The sequence below is a fragment of the Pinus tabuliformis genome, chromosome 5_2, assembly GCF_031772625.1.
Source record: "Pinus tabuliformis cultivar Carrire ecotype Pingquan chromosome 5_2, CPIR1, whole genome shotgun sequence".
In the NCBI taxonomy this organism is placed as follows: Eukaryota; Viridiplantae; Streptophyta; class Pinopsida; order Pinales; family Pinaceae; genus Pinus; species Pinus tabuliformis.
This window is the reverse complement of record NC_142306.1, coordinates 56,699,133-56,705,476: the sequence shown is the minus strand read 5'-3', so window position 1 is coordinate 56,705,476 and position 6,344 is coordinate 56,699,133.

The window sequence follows — 6,344 nt, the reverse complement described above, 5'->3', positions numbered from 1 at the left end:
TCGTACCAAACGCAGCCTGCCTACCAGGCTCCGTATGGGACCCAGCAGTCATCTGGCTACCAGCAGCCCCAGGGGCAAAATCAGTATACTCCTTATCAAAATTATCAGCAACCACAGGTCACCCCTTATCAAAATTATCAATATGGCCAACCTGTCGGGCAAGCTGCTAATACATGGGGAGCTGGGGGGCAGATACAGGGACAGCCGTCCGCATATGGCCAAAATCCATACGGACAAAACTCCTACGGACAAACTCCCTATGCGCCAGGTCCTTTTGGACCAGGTCCATCGGGACAAAATTCCTACGCGTCGGGTCCTTTTGGGCCGGGCCCGTCCGGACAAAGTTCGTGGGGGCAACCCCAATCTGGGTGGAACCCTAATCTCGCCTCGAATCCGCAGCCATAGATGTCCTTCAACCCGCAGCTACCATTTTTGGCAACGTTGGAACTACCTGATGTGTCCAAATTAACAAATGACCCTATTTTGCATAATCCATATTGGCCACCGGTTCCAACCAAAATACCAGGTGACTGTCCAAAGTTCGACGGCAAAGCCGGAGAGGATCCTCAGGCCCATGTAATGACTTACCACCTTTGGTGCTCATCTAACTCATGGCTTGATGATTCTATCCGACTTCGCCTCTTCCAAAGGACTCTCACTGGTTTAGCTGCTAAATGGTACATCGAACTCAATCGCGGCATGTTTTCAGATTTTAACTCGTTGGCTATGGCCTTTTTAACTCATTTTCAGTTATCCATTCGGTACGAGACTGGGACCCATCTTCTCACGTCTCTAAAACAGGATACGGCGACGCACATCTCCGATCATATACATGAATGGAGAAGGCGTCGTCGCTTGATTAAATTTTGGATCCCTGATCAACTCCTGACCGACTGGTTTACCACGTCCTTTGTCCCTAAAATTGCCAAAGATATCGCAATGGGGGCGTGTGTAACTGAGGAGCAAGCAATCGCGCGAGCTCAATACCTTGACTTAGTGTATTCTCAGTCAGGTACTTTGTATGAGTATTTGCCAGATGCCCCGAGGCCCGGACAACCCAAAGCTCCACCAAAGCCTTCTGTTGATGGAGTCATTGGTTCCGTAAATTCATCATCTAAGAAATCGGCCGCGAACCCTGGGAAGCAGAAACAAAACGCCTCTAGCGAGAATGCTTCTCAGAGCCAATCTATTCCTGGGAATACCTCCGAGGTAAATGCCGTTCAGTCCACCGTGGCAGACAAATCCTTGAAAGGCAAAAAGAAAGGAAAGGCCAAAGAAAAATCTGGACAGCCCAAGCAGAACCCTCCTAAACCTCCTTCCGAGGAAGGAGCCAAACGGAAGCCTAAGTATCCTTGTCTCATTTGCGAGGAGGATCACTACACCAAGGATTGCCCCAGGCGGTCCGAGGTTAGTCGGCTTTTGAAAGGTGCTCCAGGGTCCCCTGTCGTGCTTAAAGAGCCTTTCCCGTCCCAGCAGATGCATCAGGTGGCAGATCCCCCTCAATCCTCTTCCTCGTTCGGTTCTCAAGTGTTCATGGCTGGAACCATCCCCATCCATGTCACGACTCGACCGAAAGATTATCCATCTTCAGCCGGGAAAGAGCCGGAGGTCCCCTCCAGCGCTCCTCCGTCAAGTTCTGGTCCCCTTCACATCGAACGGCCCAGCACCGAGACGATCCCCCGACCCCCTCCCAAAGGTGTACTCAGGAAGTCATCTTATAACCCCAATGCTCGTGCTGCACAGCATTATAGCATTGTCGAGGACTTAGCTCAGGCTCCGTCTGCTATGTCTGCATTAGAAGTCCTCCAGAGCTGCCCCTCCCAGAGGAAGTCCCTGCTATCAGCTATTGGTGGCATAGACCCGGCAGATTCAGATTTAATCTCTTTTGATCTCGAGGGTTTCACGCAGAGATTGCCTCACCAGGTGGCCTTCCTTATACAGGTTCTCATCAATGGCAAAACGATCCATCGTACGGTCATTGATGAAGGTGCCTCAACCTGCATCATGTCGGTTGCTTGTTGGAAGGCTATTGGTTCTCCTGCTCTGAGCCAGTCTCCTACCACCCTAGAGGCTTTCGATGGAAGAGAATCTCGTCCATATGGTATCCTCCCGCGATTGCCTATCTCTTTAGAAGGGAAAACGGTAGAAGTCGAGGTTGAAGTCGTTGACGCTAATCTCACTTACAATCTCCTCCTTGGACGAAGCTGGACATATGCCATGCACGCCGTGGCTTCCTCTTTGTTCCGTGTCGTTCGTTTTCCCCATCAAGGGAAAATCGTCACAGTGGACCAGCTGTCCTTTTTCGCTTCCTCTTCTGAAGGGAATGTGCCTTTCGTAGAGCATACCTCCAAATCGCTAGTGAGTGTGGGTGCTGGATTATTTAAAGATCCCTCCCTGATGGGAGTCTTTCCCCTCCCACCTCCAAATCTCGCCTCCGTTAACATGATCGCAGTGCGTTCCGATCCATGGGTTCTCCCTCCCTTGAATCAGGAAGACTCTTGGGGCGAGATGATGCCGTTGAGTCCCGCCGAGCTCAACTACATCGAGATAGTCGCTGCATCGGCTCCACCTCCTGAACCTGCTTTTCCAAGCAGTGTTCCCGATTCATATGACCACTTCCCTTGGTTGGGAGCAGAAGCCACTTCGGATCCCCTGAAGGAATCATTTCCCTCCGACGAGGCTATCATTGAGACTATGTCTCCCGAGGAGCTCCCTTGGTCAGATTACCACCATCGCTCTTCGTTTCTCCCTCCTCATTCGGAAATGGCCACATGTCTCGAACGGTTTGCTTCATGTGTCCCATCTATCCCTCTCCAAACGCCTGTTCAGTTGTATCAAGTGTCTTCGGAAGGAAACATGGGTAACATTACGCAAACTCTGGCTATCGACATCTCTGTCAAAACAGGGGTTGTCGAAAATATTTATATTGGAGTCACATGCACTCCTGAGGAAATTCAACTTTATACCGATTTATTTCGTGAATTCCGTGACGTTTTCGCATGGTCTTACGAGGAAATGCCCGGCATTGACCCCAGTATCGTGGAGCACGAAATCCCTACTTATCCCGGCGCTAAGCCTGTTCGTCAGCGTTTACGCCCAGTGCACCCTCGAAAGGCTGCAGCCATCAAGGCCAGAGTTGAAAAACTCCTTCGAGCTGGTTTCATCTATGCCATTCCTCTCACGGAATGGGTATCTAATATAGTCCCTGTGAATAAAAAACAGGGTACTATTCGGGTTTGTGTTGACTATCGCGACATCAATCGCGCCTGTCCGAAAGATAACTTTCCTACGCCTTTTATTGATCAGCTTATCGACGATTGCGCAGGAAGCGAAATTTATTCATTTATGGACGGCTTCTCTGGTTACAACCAGATCAACATAGCCCCCGCAGACCAGCACAAGACTGCTTTCATTTGTCCTTGGGGCACCTTCGCTTACAAGAAGCCACCTTTCGGTCTCAAAAATGCCGGTGCCACTTTCCAGCGTGCGATGTCGTATGCTTTTCATGATATCCGACACATAGTATAGCCTTACCTGGATGACCTACCAGCTCATTCAGCTAAACGTCAAGACCATCCATCTCATTTACGCGAAATCTTTCTCCGCTGTCGACACTACCGTATTCGACTCAATCCGCATAAGTGTGTCTTCTGCGTAGAATCTGGCCGACTGCTCGAGTTTATCGTCTCCCGGGAAGGTATCCGTCTGGATCCCCTTAAGGTCGAGGCCATTTTGAATCTTCCTCCCCCTGCCTCTCTACAGCAGTTACAGAGCTTGCAGGGGAAAGCCAATTTTCTCAGACGATTCATCCCAAATTATGCCGAGGTGGCTAAGGGTTTCACGCGATTATTGAAGCGAGACACGCCCTTTCGCTGGGACGCTATCGCTCAACAATCTTTTGAGCGTCTTAAAGACCTTCTGGTCTCAGCTCCGCTCCTAAGACCTCCAAATTACCACCATGACTACACCCTTTATTTGGCCGCCGCCGATACCACCATCGGCATGGTTTTAGTGCAAGACGACGATGATGGCACCGAGCATGTTGTATATTATCTTAGCCGCAACCTTCTGGATACGGAAACTCGCTACGCATATGTCGAGAAGTTGGCATTGGCAGCTGTCTGTGCCGTCCAACGTTTCCGTCATTACATCCTGTTGCGCACGACGACCGTGATCTCTGATTGCAACCCCATGACCTACATTTTGTCACGTCAGTTGCTGGGGGGAAAATACTCGAAGTGGATCGTAATCCTCCAAGAGTTCGACTTGGAATTCACTGCTGCCAAGTCTAAGAAATCGCTGGTCTTCGCTGAACTGCTCTGCTCCTTACCATCTCAGTCTACACCATCTCGTTCAGAGGAACATATTCCGGATGAAACGCTATTTCTCATCAGCACTCTCGACCCGTGGTACGGGGACATTATCGTATATTTACAAACGTCTTCATTTCGTCCCAACACATCGAAAGATGCTCGACGATGAATTCGTCACCAAGCTCAATCATACCGCATTTTGGGCGATACCCTGTACCGCCTCGGCGTCGATTCCGTTCTTCGCCAATGCTTAACCCTTGAGGAGGTTGAGCGAGTCTTGAATGACTGCCACTCCGGCGCTTGTGGCGGCCATATGTCCGGATATGCTACCGCTCAGAAGATCCTCCGCGCTGGTTATTTCTGGCCTTCTATCTTCAAGGATTGCATCCTTGCTGTACGTGCATGTCACGAGTGCCAGGTTTACCGCCAGAAGATGCGTGCACCTGTTGCACCACTGCACCCTGTCGTAACCGTAGGTCCATTTGCAAAATGGGGCATCGATTATACGTCCTGTAACCCTCGTTCGGCCGGGGGGCATGGGTACATTATCGTTGCTGTGGATTATTTCACCAAGTGGGCCGAAGCGATGCCTACATTAAACGAAGACGGTCATACAGCGGCGCAGTTTGTATTCAACCATATTATCACTCGTTTCGGAGTCCCTCAGGCTATTGTTACAGATCACGGAAAGCATTTCCGAAATCATATGATGACGGAATTAACAACCCAGCTAGGCTTGCGCCAAGATAGTTCGTCACCGTACTATCCTCAATCGAACGGTCAAGTCGAAGCCGTGAACAAAGTTTTGATCACCATGCTTCAACGCACCGTCAATACACACAAGTCGAACTGGCATCTTATGCTTTTCCCAGCCTTGTGGGCCTACCGGACTTCTGTGAAGGATGCCACCGGTTTCACCCCGTTTCAACTGGTCTATGGACTGGAGGCTACCCTTCCCGTCGAATGCGAGATTCCTTCATTAAAATTAGCTGTCGAGTTGCTTCCCAACACCACTCCGGTGGAGGAACGGCTTCTTTACCTAGAACGGTTAGACGAGACTCGTCGTTTGGCTTCTCTGGCTATCGAAGCACAGAAGAAGAGAGTCAAGGCTCACTTCGACCAGAATATTCATCCTCGTTCCTTTGTTGAGGGAGACTTAGTACTGCTCTACGATCAAGCTAAGGATAAGCTGGGGGCAGGAAAACTCGAATCCATGTGGTTAGGTCCCTACATCGTGAAAAGAGTTTTACAAAAGGGCGCATATGAGTTGATTGATTATGAAGGAAATCCTCTTGACAAGCCCCGCAACGGGCTGTATCTGAAGAAATATTATGCATAACTTCGCGCACTCACTTTGTATATACGTGTGTTTTGTTTGTTGTGCATGTTTTCGTTTTTGCCTTGGTGTGAAAGCGTGTTTGCCTCTTATTGTGTTTTCTTCTTCTTGTGCAGATGTCTAGTGCACCTTATGTTGGTTTCGCTGATGGCGCCTGCCGTAGTACTTGCAATTTGTCATCTGCGGCGTGGGTGATCTACGATCCTCACGGAGAATTGTTAGACCTTCAGGGTGTCTGCCTAGGTCGTACCACTAACAACGTTGCCGAATACAGCGCTGTAATTGAATTACTTGCCGAAGCGATTGACCTCGGCATCCGAGAATTAGTGGTGAACCTGGACTCCCAGCTGGTCGTCCATCAACTTAACGGGCGATATTCCGTCAGAGACCAACGCATACTAAGGTTGTACCTACGTGTAAGATTGTTGGAACGGAACTTTGATTATATTACATATCAGCATATTCCGAGACGATTAAACACATTGACTGATGCATTGGCAAATCATGTGTTAGACAGACATTTGCGGAACAGATAACATCATGCAAGAAGACATAGAAAGCATAATAGAGTAAAGCATATGTAAATAAATCATTTCAAGCATAGTTTGCATATGTGTGCTTTTAAGCTTGCATTAAAAAATATAAAATTCATGGGTCATGTGTCGTGCAAATTCATACATAAGATCACAGTTGTA